The sequence below is a fragment of the Drosophila mauritiana genome, chromosome 2R (genome assembly GCF_004382145.1).
Source record: "Drosophila mauritiana strain mau12 chromosome 2R, ASM438214v1, whole genome shotgun sequence".
Lineage (NCBI taxonomy): Eukaryota > Metazoa > Arthropoda > Insecta > Diptera > Drosophilidae > Drosophila > Drosophila mauritiana.
Window position 1 is genome coordinate 307,432 of NC_046668.1, and position 21,677 is coordinate 329,108.

Below are 21,677 nucleotides of genomic sequence, written 5' to 3' on the forward strand. Positions count from 1 at the left end.
ACTGCCCTGGACTGGGCTGGACTTGCGCCGTCCCTTTATAGGCCGCAGGGATCCCGTTATTTCCCCTATTGCGCACGGCCCGCGGTTCTTCAAACATACAACAGAGAGGTAAATCGAATGTCACTTGTTGGTCGTGTGGTCGTCTCGGTCACATTGCGGAAAATTGTAAAGTGAAAGAGAAATCGACTAAGCCAGAAGAAAATAAGTCCGTAAAGAAAACAAATTTCACTGTTTTGCCTGTGGCAACGAATAATGAGCTAGCAAAAGAAATTTGGTGTTTGGATAGTGGTGCAACCGCCCACTTGTGTTGTGCTAGATCGATATTTATAGAATTTTATGAGCATAAAGAAAACATAATGCTAGCTGGAAACAATTCTATTTGTGCGGAAGGTCATGGTACCGTGCGTTTGTATTGGCGCAAGCGATCTTTTGACTTGATCAACGTGTTGTACGTGAAAGTACTACAGCAATTTTATGTCTGTCGCGAATGCCAACAATGTAGCGAAAATAAAGAACAGACACGAAGTTTTATTAAAAGCACAAAAAAGAAACGGGTTGTATATATTTGAAAACAAAATAAAAAAGTGTTTTGTGTCGTAGCCTATAAGAGCGCAAATGGAAAAATGGCACAATTCGGTCACTTGAACTACACAAGTTTACAAAGGATGGCCATAAATGGCATGGTGTTCGGCTTCGATGCAAACATGAGTTTTCATATAAAAGAACGTGTGTGTGAAACGTGTGCAAAATGTAAGATTTGCGAAGAACAATAAGCCCTCCATTGGCGGTGCACGATATTTTGCGACGTTTATAGACGATAAAACGCGCTGTGTCTGTGTGTTTCTTAAAGACTAGAGACGAAATACTTGATAAATTGACAACGGCCGGGATTATGTCAGTGAGAAATTTAACAGTTTCTTGGTAAGTATTGGCATAAAACGGCAACCAACTGTTCCTTACACTCCCCAGCAAAATGGTGTGGCGGAGCATGCCAATAGGTGGAGATGGTTTGGGCACGGGCTCTTAACACGGCTGTCTATCTGCGAAATCGATCTGAGACGAAAACGTTGCCTGCAGTAACGCCGCTCGAGGCGTGGTCGGGCAAGAAGACATCGGTATCTCACCTGAGAGTGTTTGGCGCGAAGGCGATTGTTCTGGATAAAACTCACCGGAAGAAGTTCAAACCAAAAGGCGTTGAATACATGTTGGTCGGATACTCCGAGACGACGAAGGCGTATCGTTTGCACAACCTTGAAAAGCAAACGATTATTGATGCTAGACATGTCATATTCCTAAAAGATGACTTGGTAAAACATGGCAGCAAGGGAGCCGCATACGTTGCTGATGTGAACTAGCTGGACTTCAAGACTAGCAAGAGTGTGACGCTGTTGATCTGCAGTTTGATGACTTTGTGTCAGATAAGGTAAATCCTGCTATAGAAGCTGCGACCACTGAAGAGAGTCATGACGATGAAACTGAGGGAGAAACAGAAGAAACCGACGACAACAATCAAGGAGGCCGTAAGAGAGGCCCAGGGCGTCCTAAAAACCTACATACTGGTCGAACTGGACGGCCACGTAAACAATACAACGTGGTGAATGTCATAGCTGCCGATGACATTCAGGTGCCCAATACAGTCGGCGCAGGCTAAGGAATGGAGAGATTCGATGCAAAAAGAGATTGATTCGCTGCGTGCCAACAATACATGGCCATTGGAAGAGCAACCTAAAGGTGAAAAGCTGATTGGCTGTAAATGGGTTTTTTCTGTGAAGAGAGATCACTTGGGCAAAATGGAGCGTTTCGAATCCCGGTTGGTCGCAAAGGGTTGCGCTCAACGTTTTGGCATTAATTACGATGAAACGTTTACTGCTGTTGCACGTTATTCATGAATAAGGTTGGTGATAGCCCTGGCTGTTGAGTACAAGATGTACATGCATCAGATGGACGTGGAGTCCGCGTACCTGAATAGCGAGCTGACAGATGTGGTATATATGAAGCAACCGGAAGGGTTTGTGGATAAGAGCTATCCTGAGCGCGTGTTAAAGTTATACAAGTCATTGTACGGTCTCAAACAAAGCGTCCGTATCTCGAACGAGAAGTTGGACGAGGTGCTTAAACAATTTGGCTTTGTTCCTTGCGTTAGTGAAGCTTGCACTTATACACGAAAGGTTGGAAATAACTTCACTATTGTTGTCGTAGTGGTGAGTTCGAACAAACAAGAACTGAACAACGTGAACTCGCTTGTATCTGGCGCACTTGATTTCGTCGATGGCGGAGTTCTCAAACATTTTCTGGGTATGGAAATCGAGCGCGATGGTGAGCTTGGCAGTCACCATATTAGCCACAAACAGTTTATTCAGAGTCTTCTCAATGAGTACGGTATGCAGTAAGGCGAACGCGTTACCATTGGAGGCAGGCTTTCAAATAAAATGTAATGAAGAAAGCTGCCAACGAGTCAACCAAAAGGCGCATCAGTCATTTATTGGCTCACTGATGTATCTGGCGATGATAACCCGGCCAGATATCATACATTCCGTAACAAAGCTTGCACAACGGAATGTCGACCTGCACATGAAGTGGGGGCCAAACGAATATTGGGATATTTGAAGGGCACCACGGCTGAAGTTGCACAACCAAAGCAATGGTCAGCCCATCCATGGTTATGTCGACGCGAACTGGAAGTCCTTTAGTGGCTGGTCCTTCTTCGCTGCAGGTGCTGCATTTACTTGGGAGTCCAAGAAGCAATCGGTCGTGGCTCTGAGTACTACGGAGGAGTGCACTGAGCCTTGCAAAGAACTCCAAATTTCATGTGCGTAGTAAGCACATAGATGACCCTAACCGTAAAGTGCTGAGCGGGGCCAGAACGAAGTGGAATCTTCGTTACCTTCAGCAGGGCAATTCACCCGCAGAAGATTTGTCTCTGGCCAAGACACCGCAGCCGCTAGATCAAAGGTCCAACTCTGCTTCGAAGCGGGCAAACTCCACCCTAACGCCACCGACGGAAACGCCTAAGAGGCAGAAGGTGGAGAAGAGCAGGCCACTGACTGCTCCCTTTGATGGCCCAAGTACCTCAAGGGCTGCAAAGGCAACTGAGGTACGCAAGCCATCATATGCGGTCGTAACTGGGGCCATTAAGGTTGCGGTCGTACCAGAGGGGTACCCCAAAGTCGTCCTCAGCAGTGAGAACCTCTCACAGCTCGAGGACGCACTACTGGAGGAAATAGTCCTCTCCGGTTGGGATTCTCCAATAAAGTTTGGAGGAATCCACTCCAAGGTGGGTCACCTGATAGTGGACAGCCGCAACGCAACCACTGCTGAGTGGCTGCAATCAGCAGTCCCCAGCCTCAGTAAGTGGAGCGGTGTCTCCCTGGAGGTAAGGATGGGCGACGACTTGCCATCGTCACACAACATCACCATCTTCTGCCCCAGGACAGGGTACAAAACAACAAAGTGGATCATGGAATGGATCAAGAAACAGAATGACTTGGACACTGAGAACTGGCGTCTCATATCAAGGAAGAATGAGGGTGGTGGCTCGCTCCTCAGCCTTGGCATTGATGACAACTCATGCACACAAAGCTGAGCTTCAGGTTTGGAGACATCTCAGTTTGTGGTCTAAAGAAGGCCAAAGCGATCAAATCCGGCACAAGACAGGTCGAGACTCCTCGAAATCCACCAGTCTCCGCGGAGAAGGAGAAGCCCAATAAGCTCTCCGAATTCAGCGAGGATCTGGCGGATGACGAGGATCTTCATGCGACCATCATCGAGATGGGGGATCAGACCCCGATATCCTCTCAGGAGCTAGACATGGAACTAGACCTGCTGAGTAAGGAAGAAGCGATGCCGGCGGATGGTGATCTGGGTATTTCCAGATCAGCAACGCCGACGATGGAGCCGATCATTTAATGGTCGGGAGTACGGGGATAGCTCAGGTGAACATCCATCGCGCCAAGGCGGCCTCGGCTGTGCTGGCAAGGATGTTCACCAAACAACATCTTGGGCTAGCCCTGGTACAGGAACCCTGGTATAACCAGGGAATAAAAGGACTGTACGTGAAGAACGCCAAGGTAATTTGGGATCAACGGGCCTCTAGCCCTAGAGCCTGTATCCCCTGGCATGTAGAAGTATTAATTATTATATACTTACAGAATTTCTCACGCGGGACTGTGTACCGATCGTGGGAGAAGATGTGGGAGCAGCCAAGAAGACTGTGGTGGCATCGGTATACTTTGCCGGTGACGAGGCGTGCCCACCGCCCGAAATCACTGCACTGGCAGAATACTGCAAGAGGACACACTAACCCATCATCGTCGGATGTGATGCAAATACACATAACGTGATATGGGGCAGCAGCGACGTGAATTAAAGAGGTGAGTCACTCTTAGAATTTATTTTGAATAACAATCTAGAAATCCTAAATTTCGGCAATGTTCCGAAATTTGTTACTAGGGTAAGATCTGAGGTTCTCGACATCACACTTTCCAGCACTTCAGTGGCTTCGCATATAAGCGACTGGCACGTATCTCCTGAGGAGTCAGTGTCAGATCACAGGGACGTTTGGTCAAACTTATTCCATTGCTATGAACCTCTTTATTTTTGAAAAGTGGAATTGAATCATTATGATACAGTTATGAAACAGTTATGAACAGATTATAGGCATTTCTTTCTGTTGTCATACTCATTTAATATCCCCTCTGTTATACAGTCGGTCGTTTAAACATTCTCTCACATACCACACTTAGCGTTGAAGCCATTTTCGACACCATATTATTACAGTGCACACCACCCAAACTAATACCTAATCAGTACAAAAAAAAGCTTTGTGCTTAATATTTTATTTTATTTTATATTTATTTGTTTTCCAGCGTTAAAATTAATTGAAATATTTGTCAACCTACAGCGGGGAAGACATCTTGTGGTTTCCATGCATTACATACGCATGATCAGTGGCTTAAACAGTGACTTATACACTAGTAGGCATAAGTATTTTGACAAATCGCCTGCTTCTCTTTAAACTTGAATGCGCTTGTTACCGTTAATAAACACTGCGAAAACGATGAGCAATGCAAATAATGAATATTTAGCACACATGCCAATTTTTATACGGCTTACCCATTGAATTCTCTTTCTACTAACAAGAATGCACGCAGACAAGCAATTTTTGTTTGGCCCAAGTATTTTGACAAGCTCATTAAGTAAATGGTCAAAATTGGTCAAAAATTGTTTCAATTTTATTATTTTGGTTATTAAACGTTATTAAAAAACAAAAAAATTATTAATGACCATGTGTAAAAAGCCTCAGTTAAGTTTCTTTACTTAACGTTGGATTTATTTAACGTATACAATTTAACTTTGGAATTAAGGTAAAAAACATTGCAAACATTGTGTATTAATAAATTAACCCTTTCACGCACAACTTTTTCCCCGTAATATTTAAATTTTTTTTATCATTAATGTTTTGACATTTATTTTTAGAAAAATGTAGCAACAAACGTTGCAGTAGTGGGCAGTAGTGGTGTGTAAGCATTGCTTTTTTAAAATTCAAAGAATATAAGAATAATTTTTTTTTGTAATGACAATTTAAGTGTGGTATGACAAAAAACAGTTTTTATTGTTATTGCAGCACAGATGGACTTAGCATTTAAGGCATTTGGTCATCGGTGTTGCAGTTTTGCGATTTTTAAGTACAGTACCTGATGCAAAGATTTCTATTTCCTTCAACGAAATCAGAAGGGTTACAGACAGACCAATTATCAAAATATAGTTTAAAATTTTTGTCTTTGGGAAGACTTTTTGCCAAATATAAGACAACATCAGAAGATATTCCCAAGCCATAAGAAGGACAAGTGCCTTCGCCAACATATAGCGTAAAAAAGTCTATTAGCTTTCAAAGCGAAAGGTCGTGTTGTTTTTTTTTTTTGCGCCCCGATTTTTATTTTGTGTTTGTCAAACCAGCCGTGGTTTTTAATAATCTTCTTTAATTATCATATATTTTAAACATAATTATTAAAGATCCGTTCGCATCGCGAGTGATTCTTTTGTGATTTGTTCAGTAGTTTAAACAAATATACAAAGTATTTTGCATTTTTCGTCTTTTTGTTTTGTTTACTCTCCCTTTTTGTGCGTCGTTCGCAGTGCTGTTTGGTGTTTTTTTTTGCATGCACATAAACTGCACTTTTCGCTCTCACTCTCTCTCTCTCTTTCGCTCTCCCACACAAAATCTAAATTTCTCAGTGTGCAGACTGCTCTCGTGCGGTTCTTTTAACAGCTCGCTTGAAAGTTTTGGTCTTGTGTTTTCGTGCACGCACAGTGGTCTGATTTCAGTTAAACATGGAAACCGTAAATGTTGTCTGCTTTTATAAAAATTGTTGCCAGGTTATAAAACCTGAGAAACCAAAAATGACTTGCTGGCTATGTGATAGAATGGTGCATACTAAGTGCGCTGGTTTTAATGACCGTACAAGTGATGTCCTAGCAAAGGGTAAAAATCTAAATTACTGTTGTGATGCTTGCCTTGTGATGAAATAGGTGAAATCGTTTATGCGCCAAACTAAAGGTGACTTGAAAGAACTGATCAACAGTTTTGGCGTAGCTAGAGATAGTTTTCGTCGAGCCGATGAACTTCTTTCCGCGCTTAATGCACAGTTTAATGGCCTTAAGCTATTAGATAAATCTCCAAAGCGCAAAAAAGCCGCTGGTGGTAGGCTGCCTAAGGCCCCGCAACCACGGGCAAATGATCAACAGGACTCCACAACTGATCAGCTGTCAATCGCAGCAAATCCACATATGTTGCTAAGATCGGCAGCTAAAAGAGATTCGGAGAAATCCGATCAATCCGCTGTGAAGGGACCCCACCCTGTGATTGCTAAAAATTCCGAATTGTCTGCACTGGTTTCTCAACCAGTGATTCCACCTGTCTCGATTAGTTTACCACCACAAGGGAACATTGAGTCCGGACTACCGGCACAAGTTGGCGCTTCAGAAATACAATCTGCAGGGCCAAAACCCCTCGCGGTGGTTCCACTAAAGAAACAAATTTTCGTTTCTCGGCTTTCCCCTGATCAAACATCGTCGGATGTATTGTCTTATATACAAGACAAAACAAAAGCCGATTAAATAAAAGTGGAAAAATTTAACTTCTCTTACGCTAGGGACCTATCATCTTTCAAGATAACTGTCCCAAACGAGCTCTTTTCGACCATATGTTCGGGCAATTTTTGGCCGGATAGTATGGTGGTATAAGAGTTTGAAGCAAAGATCAAAAATTGGAAAAAGGGGGCCGTGGGAATTAAACTTCCCTCACTTGGACAGACCACTGCACCATCCGCCTCTTCATCTTCTTCCTCTTCAAAAAACTAACAACAAATCTTACTATCTCCTACCAAAATGTTAGAGGCTTGCGTAGCAAATTAATCAAATTGTATTGTGATAGTCTTTCATTTGCATCCCATATAATAGTGCTCACAGAGACTTGGTTAAACCCGGAGTTACTTAACTCCGAAGTCTTCCCAGGTATGTACACTATATATAGGTTTGACCGTCCCTCCAGACGGGGAGGTGGAGTCTTAATTGCGGTTAGATCTACCGTCGCGTCGGAGGAGTTACTTTTGGACGATTCCCGTAACTCGGAATTTTTATGTGTAAAGCTGTCTTTTTCCGACAGATCAGCTTATATTAGGTGCTCCTATATTTCGCCATCTTCTGAATTCCCAGAATATCAGAATCATCTGTCCGCTATCCAGTCCATCTTGAACAAAATTTCTGACAGGGACCAATTGGTAGTTCTAGGTGATTTTAATATACCTGGCACAATGTGGTCCCCAGAAAAACAATCGAATGTCCTTCTCCCTTTAGCACAACATGACTTTATTGACGGCTTGCTCGACTTATCGCTGTCGCAAGTTAATTATATTAAAAATTCTCTTGGTCGACTTTTGGATCTATGTTTTGTAACAAGTCCTGAAAGTGTGTTTCTGTCCAGGGTAGTACCTCTTACTCAACCTGAAGATCAATATCATCCTATTTTCGAGGTGGAAATCGACTTAGGTACGGTATTAAAAGTAAATTCAGAGAAATCTACAAAGCGAATTCCCTGTTTTCGCAAGGCAAATTTTCGGAGGCTAAACTTTACCTCATTCCGAACAGCCATACTCTTATGCGGTATCTAAGTCGAATCTAATATTTTGCCCCACTATAAACGAAAGCTCACTGTTTAACGATCTTCAGCGTGTTAAACCGGTCTATTCGCCAGGTCCCGATGGAATCCTTGGCTGTGTGCTCAGATTCTGTGCGGAAGCCTTGTGCAAGCCTCTACTGAAACTGTTTACCTTATCTTTGGAATCTTCACAATTCCCTCATATATGGAAGGAGTCCTTTGTGATTCCTCTTCATAAAAAAGGTAGCAAACTGGATGCAAGCAATTACAGAGGAATCTCTAAATTGTCGGCTATCCCAAAACTTTTCGAAAATGTTATCACTCCTCATTTGCAGCACCTTTGTAGATCAATCATATCACCGTGTCAACACGGTTTTATGAAACGCAGATCTACAACCACTAACCTCTTGGAGCTAACTTCTTTTGTAATACAGGGTTTCAAAAATAATCTTCAAACAGATGTCATCTACACTGATTTTAGTAAAGCATTTGACTCTGTTAATCATTACCTTCTAATAAAAAAACTTGATCTTATAGGGTTGCCTGTTTATCTTCTAAATTGGATTTCAAGCTATCTAAATGGCAGGACACAACAAGTCCTCTTTAAAAATTCGTTATCTTCTATTCTCCGAGTCACATCCGGTGTTCCACAAGGGAGCCATCTTGGTCCGCTTCTTTTTACCTTATTCATTAACGACCTCCCCTTAATAATAAAACATTCGCGTGTACTTATGTACGCAGACGATGTTAAATTATGCCTCTAGTACAAGGACACTTCGTGCCATTTGGACTTACAATCCGATCTAGACCGATTTCAAATATGGTGCCGTGATAACATATTGGACTTAAATGGCTTAAAGTGTAAAGTCATGACCTTTTGTCGTGCCAACCCAATACGCACGACTTACACTCTAAGTGGGTGCTCTTTGGACAGAATAACACGAGTAGATGATCTTGGTGTTCTTCTGGACCCAAAACTAAAATTTTTTGACCATATTTCGTCTATTGTCAATAAGGCCAGGGGTGTGCTTGGTTTTATAAAAAGGTGGTCTAAGAAATTTGATGATCCTTACTTGACTAAAACCTTATTTATTTCGTTAGTCCGTCCGATTCTCGAGTACGGATCACCTGTTTGGAGTCCACAATACGCAGTCCACTCGGACCGCATTGAATCGGTCCAAAAAAACTTCTTACTTTTTGCATTGGGATGCAAACCGTATATTACCTCCTTATTCCAGTAGACTACTTTTAATTCATTTACCGTCCCTAGCTAACCGTAGAACAATGCTTGGAACAGTCTTTATTTGTAAGCTTATTCGTGGGGATGTTGAGAGTCCCGACTTGATTAGTCGGCTTAACTTCTCGGTTCCAAGTAGATTCACTAGAAACTATATAGCCCTTATCTTAAATCATTGTATATCTAACTATGAGTTGCATGACCCTTACAGAGTTTTATGTTCTGACTATGTTCTGACTTTATCTGTAATCTTGACTCTCTGCCGCTATTAAAGCAATCGATTTTATCTTTTCTATTACATAATTAGACCCTACTAACACTAATATTTAAAATAGTTATTTTACATTATATTCATTTCCTCGTTCCTGTTCTCTTTTTTATATCGCGTCTATATCTTCTCGCGAATCGAGCCGTACGATACACGGCAGCGCCCTTCGGTCGGTTGGGCGGGAGGTGTGGCCGTGGGACCCGTGCGTTAAAAAAAAAAAATAGTAAAAAAAAAATAATAAACTAATCCAGATATTCCAGCCCGCGTAAACATTTTAACGCCCCATTTATGAGGTTTAGCTGGATTATATTGCTTAAACTGGATCCACGTTTAAGCAATATAATCCAGCTAAACCTGCAAAAAAAAGCAATTAATAAAAATAAAGCCAATGCTTTTCCTGAGGTAGTTTTCCAAAATTTTCTTTGAGAATTCTGATCAAAGGGCGGATCTTGTAGAGTTTATCATAGTTGGAATCTCCTTTTTTTAATTGTTTGGCGTTGTCGTTGAAATGTAAGCATTTTTTTATTTTTTCAAATCTCCCACGCGGCATTGAATCAGTTATTGTGGTAAGCTTTAAATCCTTTGACCATTCCATTCTGAGTTGGGGTAGTTTTAAAACACCCAAGTAGAATAAAATGCTAATTTAGCGTTTGATTTCCTCATCAGTACATTTAAGTTCAATACCGTGCTCCTGAAAAACTATATATATCAGTTTGCCATGCCATTAAATGAATTAGCTGAGTATCAAAAAATGTGTAGAAGAACTCCACTGACGTCTTTATCTCCCCGACATCAAAAGTTTTGTCATCTTCCCACATACTCTCTGGAGCTACAAACGGCCTTGTTCTCCACTTTAGCGTCTTTGGATCCATTTTTTCCAAGCAACTGTCAACAACAACGCAAGAGTCAGGTTCACATTCTTCAATCACTGTATTTTCCAGAAGGTCAATCTCGATACTTTCTCCCCTTTCCAGAATTCCTTCTAAATTCTTCTCCAGTACCGTAGAAATGTCTTTCATCTCATCACCACTTTCTTCGTCAGTAGAAACAACCGAATCAAAGTTTAAAGCCCGTTCAATTTCGTCGTTAGACAAACCTTTCACTTTCGGTCCCGCCTCCTACCGCCCGATCAGCTTACTACCAGTACTCTCCAAGATACTCGAAAGAGTATTTTTGTCCAGAGTATTGCCGGTGATTGAGGAGGCTGGTCTGATCCCTGATCACCAGTTTGGCTTTAGGCGCCGCCACGGGACACCAGAGCAAGGCCACCGAGTAGCGCAATATATCCTGGACGCCTTTGAGAATAAGAAATACTGCCTAGCAGTAATGCTGGACATTAAGCAAGCCTTTGATCGTGTTTGGCACCCCGGTCTCCTCCTAAAGCTCAAAAACGGCCTGCCCCAGCCATATTTCAAGTTCTTGAAATCGTTCCTGGAGGGCAGAAGATTCGCCGTCAGGTGTGGAGAAGCGCGCTCAGACGTCAAAGAAGCCCGTGCAGGAGTTCCCCAAGGAAGCGTTCTCGGTCCGCTCCTCTACAACGCGTATACGGCTGACCTGCCGGTGATTCCGAGCCAGTACATTTTGGCAGCCACTTACGCCGATGATACTGCGTTCCTAACAACAGCAGATACCCCAGCAGAGGCCTCCCAGACTATGCAGGAGCAACTAGATCTACTGAACACGTGGCACACGAGATGGAATATATCGGTAAACAGCGACAAGTCAACCGCTACCACCTTCGCAACTAGGCGCGGCACTTGCCCACCAGTCAGTTTCAACGGGTTCCCAATCCCAGAGGTAGCCAATCCAAATTATCTTGGCTTTACACTGGACAGGAGACTTACATGGAGACCACACCTGCTAAAGAAGCGGAAACAGGCGGAGAACCGAGTCCGTGAATTCTACTGGCTGATGGGCAGACAATCTAAGCTACCGACTTCCACTAAGCTCCTTATCTACAAAGCGATCATAAGGCCAATCTGGACGTATGGCATTCAACTGTGGGGCACTGCATCGAAAAGTAACATCAACATTATCCAGACATTCGAAAACAAAACGCTCCGCACAGTCACAAACGCTCACCCTTTCCACGATAATGCCACTATACACGAGGTCCTCAGCTTCCCCTGGGTGAAGGATGAGATTAAGAAAAGCAGCAGGCAGTACATGCAGAGGCTTCAAGACCACCCAAACAACCTGGCACAAGACCTGCTGGACACCAGTCAACGCACCAGGAGGCTGCAGCGATCACACCCTTTGGACCTCTCTGGGATTAGACACGCAAATTAAATTAAATTATATACATACATTATTATATACATCATACATACAATATCGACAGTTATTGTATAGTTTCGCAACAATTTATGTAATCAATTAATTCTCTACTTAAGTTTAGTCATCAAATTTAATGATTGTCCGCGAAGGACAGTTTTAAATTAATACATCAAAAAAAAAAAAAAAAAAAATATTTAAATACAAACAAAAATTATTACCACGAATGCCCAAGGTTGCTCGCAAGCAACTTATCAACATTGAAAATTATTTACTTACTTATTCTTCACTGTTAACTAAGTTTGACTATATCACTGTCTAGTTAACTCTTTGCTAAATAATTATTTGTTTATACTTTAGGTTCTTTTTAAAGTATTATAAAAGTTAATTACTAATTTCAAAAGTTCCACCGAATATAGAAACAATAATTATTGTGATGCGCGTGCTGTTTATTGCAAATATTTTCTGCAACTAATCTCCAAATGCGTTTTTTGCTTTTCATATTTAGAGTAGATACATAAAGCATAAAGAATGAGCAGATAAAAACAAAAGGCACGCTTACAGTTAGCTCTGAAAACATAGAAATTGATCACAAGCAACGTTGGGCGCGTAAGGGTTAAAAAGTTTGAAAAACATAATGATGATGATTATTACATAACGTAATGATTTAAAAAACTTAAAAAGAACTGGATCTACGTAGAAATAACTTTCGCTGACGAAAAAATCCTTATACGGGAATTTAAAAAAATCCTATTCCAAAACCACAAGCCATTGCAACTCAGTGGAATCAGACTGACGGCCTTCCGAAAAGTGAACGTAAGGCGATTAGTGACCGCACAGTCTGGAAACTTTTAAAGAAACAGGACATGAATACACATATATTGCTAATGATGTGACGGACATATTAAAAATTAACAAGCTTAACAGGTTTCGATTTGCAAAGGAACACAAGCCAAAGTCGTTCAGGAAAAGTATTTTATGGACAGATCTAAAATTTTACGAGTATAACTCGTAAAATTTTTTTTTTCAGATTGCCAACTCTGAAAAGGTAAAAAATACGTCCCGTTTGTCAAAAATTGAGCCATTGTCAAAATAAAATGAGCTTGTCGAAATAATGCCATTATAAAAAATAATAATATTATGCCACAACAAAAAAATCATAAAATTTCATTAAATTGTTTATATGTTTTTAGGTTTCTAAAAATAATCATTATTATCATATCAAGCCATTTTAAAGTTTTACTGTTTAAATGTTTAACGTTTATTTTGTCAAAATATTTATGCCAACTAGTGTATATGTACCTCAGCACTATATTATTATTTCGAGTTTGTATAGCATAGATCATTTCCAATCCTTACATTCCTTCATACTACATATTACAGCGCAACTTATTCAAATTATACAGAAATGCTTTTATATTGACATTTTGACTAATTATTAAAATTAAAACTCTTAATGCTCAACGACTTGACTTTGCAGCAGGCTCGTTTCCATTCCTTGATGTCCAGATCTAGATCTCTTTTAACGGAGCAATATATACATATATATACTTACGTAGTTATTAATTTATTAGTCGAATAAATGATCCGTCAATAACACAGACAAGGATCAACGCTGAAACAACTTTAAATTGAAAACACGAACAATTTCGGTGAACGTCTTTATTCCAAGAATGTCAGCTTAAGACTACTGTACAGAGTTTTTATCTGCTCGAAGTGCGTCGCGAGAAACGGGAATGTCTAGTCAGTGTATTTGTGGGTGTGGGGTTTGATTTTTTCTATATGTGTACAAAAGAATGATATGTAAGCAAAAATGTGAATTGGTTTCATGTGTTTGTGCATGTGCAAGATTGTAAGTTAACAACGCATAACATAATCCATAGCAACTAAGTAGCTCTCCATATAGAATGCTGACGCGCCAGAATGGAGTTCAGCGCTCTGCGCAAAGAACGCCCGGCAACGGAAGGCTGGTTGCCTCACGCTGCAAGAAATGCTGAGTCGGCTTGCCGACTCGTCTCGATGGCGCGATGCATTGCTGTTAGGGTAAACTTAGCTCCATATTTTGTAAACTCTTCAGTCTCAGTTTTGCACCAGAATAAACCAGAACGTGCTCCGGCTAAAGCCGTAAATACAATTGTTTTAATTACAAAGATTGCTACGCCACAAGGCTAGACAATAAATCAAAGGGGGCGAAGTCAAGCCCTCCAACCTAATCTTTAGTAGAAGACTCCGACGGAAGACGTCCTACTACCGCTGTGACCTTGAGGGAGGAACCTCTGGACATCGCGGGAAAACACCATCTCATAATTGGCGCCCAACTGAAATTCGAACTTGACAACTAATTTAACAGGGTAGTTAAGTTAGAAATCATGTAAGTTTTACATTTGACTTCTTCGAAACACAAAGAAAGAATTCGTGACTGGCCACGTAATAGTTGTGCGTGTGTAAATCAGTTTCAAAAGCATTGCATATTTTCGGCAGAGCAAATTCTTGTTGCATACCTTACAGAAAAATAAGTATTGCATACTTTTGAAACTAAAAAATTTCATTGCATACCACTCTAATAAAAACTATTGCATACTTTAAAAATAAGTATTGCATACTTTTGAAACTAAAAAATTTCATTGCATACCACTCTAATAAAAACTATTGCATACCTTAAAAATAAGTATTGCATACTTTTGAAACTAAAAAATTTCATTGCATACCACTTTAATAAAAACTATTGCATATCTTAAAAATATAATAATAAGTGCTGCATACTTTTGCAAAACCAAATATTTTTGTTGCATACCCCTGCTAATAAAAACGATTGCATTCCGAGTATCAAAGTTTTATTGCATACTTTCAACGGATAAATAATTATAGCATACTTTGGTATAATTTTACTGCATACCTTTTCTTGCCACTCCACTTAGCCGATCAATTGGGCTCGGCAACAGTATATTTGTGATGTGCCAATGAGAGCTGGAGTCCCTCAGGGCAGTGTTCTCGGACCGCTACTGTATTCCTTGTACACTGCTGATATCCCTTGCCCGAGTTTCGAACACATGGCAGCACCGAACAGGACTCTTATTGCAACCTATGCAGATGACATCGCAGTTGTATATAACTCTAGGGACAGCAGAGAGGCAGCTAACGGACTACAAGAATATATTAATGCTCTGGCAGCCTGGTGTAAACGGTGGAACCTAAAAATAAACCCACTGAAAACAACAAACCCGTGCTTCACGTTAAAAACGCTTATCCCAAACACCCCTCCAATTCGGCTAGAAGGAGTTACCCTGAATCAGCCCCTGCAAGCAACATATCTAGGTATCACCCTGGATAAACGGCTCACCTTTGGGCCGCATCTAAAAAACACAGTAAAAAAATGTGGCCACAGATCACAACAGCTGAGATGGCTCATGAATAGAAGGAGCACTCTTTCGATGAGGTGCAAAAGAGCTGTGTATGCGCACTGTATCGTACCGATATGGTTATACGGGATACAGATTTGGGGAATTGCAGCCAAATCGAATTATAATCGTATCCAGGTGATGCAAAATCGCGCATTACGACAAATAACCAACTGCCCCTGGTATGTACGTAACTCTACACTCCATAAAGACCTCAATATTCACACAGTTGAGTCACAAATTGGGAGACATACAAGTCGGTATAGTGACAGATTACTGAGCCATAGCAGTCTTCTTGCAAGACGTCTCATCCCCGCTCGACCTCTAAGAAGACTTAAACGGCAAGGCTTCGCCAAGACAATTGGGCAGCAGTAAAAACTCTTCATTTATGTTCCTACTCCACTTATTTTATTTTATAGTGTTTGGTAATTGATAAGAATACTTCTCCACACTGTGATGTTAAGATACAATATTATGATGTACGGATTCTTCACTTAATAAATATTAATAAAAAAAAATGAATTGGGCACATAACTATAGAAGTATTAAGGTCGAATACGAAAGCGAGGATAGCTGGGACGAGGAGCAAGTAGGCCAAGCATTAGGTCAGACATTGGATAGGGCACCGGCACATAATACCATGGACCCCAGTCAGATTCAGGCCCTTATCGACAATGCCGTCAGACAGGCATTGTCGCAACAGCAATCCCACTTCCAAGTTCAACTAAATTCCCTAGCTGAGCGGGTACAGAGTTTGCAGGTGGAAGCACCGCAAATCATAACATATGAAAAAGTCTCTGTCAACCCCGAGATTAGGTGCGAAATTCCCCTTGACATAATAAAATCGGTACCGGAGTTCTCCGGTACCCAAGACGAGTACGTGGCCTGGAGACAATCGCCCATATACGCCTACGAGCTGTTTAAGCCATACAATGGCAGCAGTGCCCATTATCAGGCTGTTGCCATATTAAGGAATAAAATCCGTGGCGCGGCTGGGGCTCTACTCGTATCCCATAACACGGTTTTGAACTTCGATGCCATTTTGGCCAGATTAGACTGCACGTACTCAGACAAAACATCCTTACGCCTGTTGAGGCAAGGATTGGAAATGGTTAGGCAAGGAGACCTACCATTAATGCAATACTACGATGAAGTTGAGAAGAAGCTAACGCTTGTCACAAACAAAATCGTAATGACGCATGATCAAGAGGGTGCTGACCTGCTTAATGCTGAGGTCAGAGCCGACGCCCTGCATGCTTTTATTTCAGGGCTCAAAAAGTCCCTTAGAGCTGTGGTCTTCCCGGCGCAACCCAGAGACTTGCCATCTGCACTGGCTTTAGCTAGAGAAGCAGAGGCAAGCATAGAGAGAAGCATGTTTGCTAACTCCTACGCCAAGGCCGTAGAGGAGCGAGCGCATTCGGCGGCAGACGGCAGGAGCCGTTTCCAGGGCAAATCAAATAAACAGGAACAGGGACAGGACAGAAATCCCCATTTCTTAAAACGACAGAAAACCAACAATGACACTCAGGCGCAAGCACCCCAGCCTATGGAGGTCGACCCATCCTCCAGGTCCAGGCAGCGCGCTGAATATAATCAGAATCACCCTAATGTATCGAACGCGTTTAAGTGGAGGAATCCCTCAGAACGTTCGACAGGACAGGGACGACAACGGCTTAATAACGTTGTCCAAAAGGCCCCTAAGCAAAAAGAGACCCAAGAGGAGTATGAGAAGGCAGCAAAGGCTGCAGTCGAGGAAATCGACAGCGAAAATGAGTACGCTCCCAGTGTCGACTCGTTGAATTTTTTAGGGGACGCTCCCGGTTGCCGTTCATTGAACGACGTCTGGCTGGGAGAACTTTAAAGATGCTAATCGATACCGGCGCGGCAAAAAACTACATTAGGCCCGTAAAGGAGCTGAAAAATGTGATGCCGGTCGCCAGCCCTTTCTCGGTGAGCTCAATACACGGCTCCACCGAGATCAAACACAAATGTTTGATGAAGGTCTTCAAGCACACCTCCCCATTTTTCCTTTTGGATTCTCTCAATTCGTTCGACGCTATCATAGGCTTGGACCTGTTAACACAGGCCGGGGTAAAGCTCAACCTTGCAGAGGACTCCCTGGAGTACCAGGGCATCGCTGAAAAGCTTCACTATTTCAGCTGCCCCAGTGTTAATTTCACTGATGTAAACGACATTGTTGTACCTGACTCCGTTAAAAAGGAGTTCAAGGACACAATAATAAGGAGGAAGAAAGCCTTCTCCACGGCAAATGAAGCTCTTCCTTTTAACACCGCTGTCACTGCCACAATTCGGACAATTGATAATGAACCGGTGTACTCAAGAGCGTACCCAAATCTTATGGGTGTCTCTGACTTTGTGAACAACGAGGTCAAACAACTGCTGAAAGACGGCATCATCAGGCCCTCAAGGTCTCCCTATAACAGCCCGACCTGGGTTGTTGACAAAAAGGGGACCGACGCCTTCGGGAACCAGAACAAGAGATTGGTCATTGACTTTAGGAAGCTAAATGAGCGAACTATTCCTGACCGGTACCCGATGCCTAGCATTCCCATGATTTTAGCGAATCTGGGCAAGGCAAAGTTCTTCACTACCCTTGACCTGAAGTCAGGGTACCATCAAATTTACCTCGCGGAACACGACCGCGAGAAGACATCGTTCTCGGTGAATGGCGGCAAATACGAGTTCTGCCGTCTGCCGTTCGGATTGAGAAATGCAAGCAGCATTTTTCAAAGAGCCCTAGACGATGTACTGAGAGAGCAAATCGGGAAAATATGTTACGTCTATGTGGATGATGTCATAATTTTCTCAGAAAACGAGTCCGACCATGTCCGCCACATCGACACTGTGCTAAAATGCTTGATCGAGGCGAACATGAGGGTGAGCCAGGAAAAGACAAGATTCTTCAAAGTCAGTGTTGAGTACCTCGGCTTCATAGTAAGCAAGGACGGGACTAAGTCCGACCCAGAAAAAGTAAAGGCCATTCAGGAATACCCTGAACCCAAAAGTGTCTACGGTGTTAGATCATTCCTTGGTTTGGCCAGTTACTACAGAGTCTTCATCAAAGACTTTGCAGCCATAGCTCGCCCGATAACTGACATCCTGAAAGGGGAAAACGGCTCGGTGAGTAGGCATATGTCTAAGAAGATTTGTGTGGAGTTTAATGAAACTCAACGCAACGCATTTCAAAGGCTTCGTAACATTTTGGCATCAGAGGATGTCATACTCAAATACCCCGACTTTCAAAAGCCCTTTGACCTCACCACAGATGCGTCAGCAAGTGGCATCGGTGCGGTCCTTTCGCAAGAAGGTAGGCCGATCACCATGATTTCCCGCACCCTGAGACAGGCTGAGCAAAATTATGCCACAAACGAAAGGGAATTGCTAGCCATTGTTTGGGCCTTAGGTAAACTTCAAAACTTTCTGTACGGCTCTAGGGAAATCAACATATTCACCGACCACCAGCCTCTCACGTTCGCTGTTGCCGACAAAAACACGAACGCTAAGATTAAGAGATGGAAAGCCTATATAGACCAATACAATGCCAAGATTTTCTACAAACCTGGCAAGGAAAATTTCGTGGCAGATGCACTGTCCAGGCAAAATCTTAACGCCTTACAAGACGAACCCCAGTCAGACGCTGCGACTATTCACAGTGAGCTGTCCCTGACCTACACGGTCGAAACCACAGACAAACCCTTAAATTGCTTTAGGAACCAGATCATTCTGGAAGCAGCACGTTTCCCGCTTAAGCGAACCCTGGTGCTGTTCCGAAGCAAAACTCGCCACTTGATCAGTTTCGCTGACAAGGGTGACCTGTTAAAAACTCTCAAAGAAGTTGTTAACCCTGACGTCGTGAATGCTATCCATTGCGACTTGCCTACACTGGCGAGCTTCCAACACGACCTCATCACCCACTTCCCAGCCACTCAGTTCCGTCACTGCAAGAATGTCGTGGCGGATATAACTGATAAAAACGAACAGTACGAAATTGTCACTGCAGAGCACAACCGTGCACACAGAGCCGCGCAGGAAAATGTCAAACAAGTCCTTCGAGACTACTATTTTCCAAAAATGGGCAGCATGACAAAGGAAGTGGTTGCTAATTGCAGGGTATGCACCCAAGCAAAGTACGACAGGCACCCGAAAAAGCAAGAGCTTGGGGAAACGCCCATACCCAGTCATGCTGGCGAAATGGTGCACATTGACATATTTTCAACAGACAAGAAGCTGTTCTTGACGTGCATTGACAAATTCTCTAAGTTTGCAGTAGTGCAACCGATCGCATCTAGGACAATAGTGGACATCACTGGCCCCCTATTGCAGATTGTTAACCTTTTTCCCACCATCAAAACAATCTATTGCGACAATGAGCCCGCTTTCAACTCAGAGACAATCACGTCAATGCTCAAAAACAACTACGGCATCGACATTGTGAACGCGCCCCCTCTGCACAGCGTGTCCAATGGCCAAGTTGAACGATTCCACAGCACCTTGGCAGAAATAGCCAGATGCCTGAAGTTGGACAAAAAGACAAATGACACAGTAGAGCTAATCTTGAGAGCCATGGTGGAATACAACAGAACCGTGCACTCAGTTACTCGTGAGAGACCAATTGAGGTTCTTCACTCAGGGGCCCACGAGCGCTGCCTGGAAATCAAGGCAAGATTAGCAAAGGCTCAGCAAGACAGCATCGGAAGATGCAACCCTTCCCGGCAAAACCGTGTGTTTGAGGTAGGGGAACGCGTGTTTGTAAAGAACAACAAGAGGTTAGGAAATAAGCTAACCCCACTATGCACGGAACAAAAAGTGCAAGCAGACCTGGGAACGTCTGTTCTTATTAAGGGGAGGGTGGTCCACAAGGACAACCTTAAGTAGGCACCCCCCTTGCAGTTAGTTAGTAGGTTACTTTACCATCACGACGCTCATTACACTGGCATTAGCGAATGCACGGATCACCGACTTTTCGCATGCCAACTACATCCCTGTCGTAGATGGTAACGTGCTGGTTTTTGAACAGCGTGACCTCTTAAAACATTCAAGCAAGATAGACGAGACAGCAAAATTGTCCGAGTCCTTTCCCCAATCGCATATGCGTAAACTACTAGAGGTCGATACGGACCACCTTAGAACTCTGTTGTCCGTCCTTAAGGTCCATCATAGGATGGCCAGGAGTCTAGATTTCCTAGGTACAACTTTAAAGGTAGTGGCTGGCACTCCCGATGCCACGGACCTTCTAAAAATAAAGATTACTGAGGCAAAACTAGTTGAGTCTAATTCCCGGCAGATAACCATAAATTCCGAAACCCAGAGGCAGATTAACAAGTTAACTGACACCATTAATAAGGTGATCCGTGCCCGTAAAAGCGACTTGGTTGACACTCCACACTTATATGAAGCGTTATTGGCAAGAAATAGGATGCTGTCTACTGAAATTCAAAATTTAATCCTCACTATTACTTTGGCCAAATCAAACATTGTAAATCCCACGATTCTTGACCATGCCGACTTGAAGTCTCTTGTAGAACAAGACACCCCTATCATCAGCTTAATAGAAGCCTCCAAGATTAGAGTCCTCCAGTCCGAAAACAGCATTCATATTTTAATTGCCTATCCCAGAGTCAAGTTCAGTTGCAAGAAAGTCGCCGTTTACCCTGTATCACACCAACACATCATCTTACGCTTCGACGAGGATACGTTGGCCGAATGCGAACATGACACCTTTGCGCTCACAGGATGCACTGACACCACGCACTTCACGTTCTGCGAGCGGTCTCGGCGCGAAACTTGTGTGCGCTCACTCCACGCAGGGAACGCAGCCCAATGCCACACTCAACCCAGCCACTTGCAGGAAGTTACTCCCGTAGATGACGGCGTTGTGATTATCAACGAAGCTTCAGCGCGCGTCAGCACCGATGGCAGCCCAGAAGTAATGGTCGAGGGAACCCACCTGGTGACCTTCGAGCGAACGGCGACCATCAATGGCTCCGAATTCGTGAACCTACGGAAAACATTAAGCAAGCAGCCAGGCATTGCGCGCTTCCCATTGCTTAGCATCGTCGGGCACGACCCCGTGCTCAGCATCCCTCTGCTACACAGGATGAACAACGAAAACCTGCTCTCCATTAAAAGCTTCAAGGATGACGTGGAATCTGAAGGCCCGCCTAAACTCTGGTTCATAGCTGGTGTGGCCCTAAACATTGGCTTAATTGGCTCCTTCGCGCTTTATCTGGCATTAAGGAGAAGACGAGCCTCCAGGGAGATACAGCGTACCATCGACACTTTCAACATGACCGAGGACGGTCATAAACTTGAGGGGGGAGTAGT

The 21,677-nt window shown here is 42.9% G+C and overlaps 1 long non-coding RNA gene across 1 annotated transcript in view; it reads right to left on the bottom strand.

Annotated features, from left to right (window-relative positions):
• Nucleotides 1-13,884, bottom strand: part of LOC117136640 — a 28,125-nt gene extending 14,241 nt beyond the window's left edge. The window contains exon 1 of the long non-coding RNA XR_004459110.1: nt 13,490-13,884. This is a non-coding gene — a long non-coding RNA (uncharacterized LOC117136640). The remainder of the gene's footprint in view (nt 1-13,489) is intronic.
• Nucleotides 13,885-21,677: the final 7,793 nt, after the last annotated feature.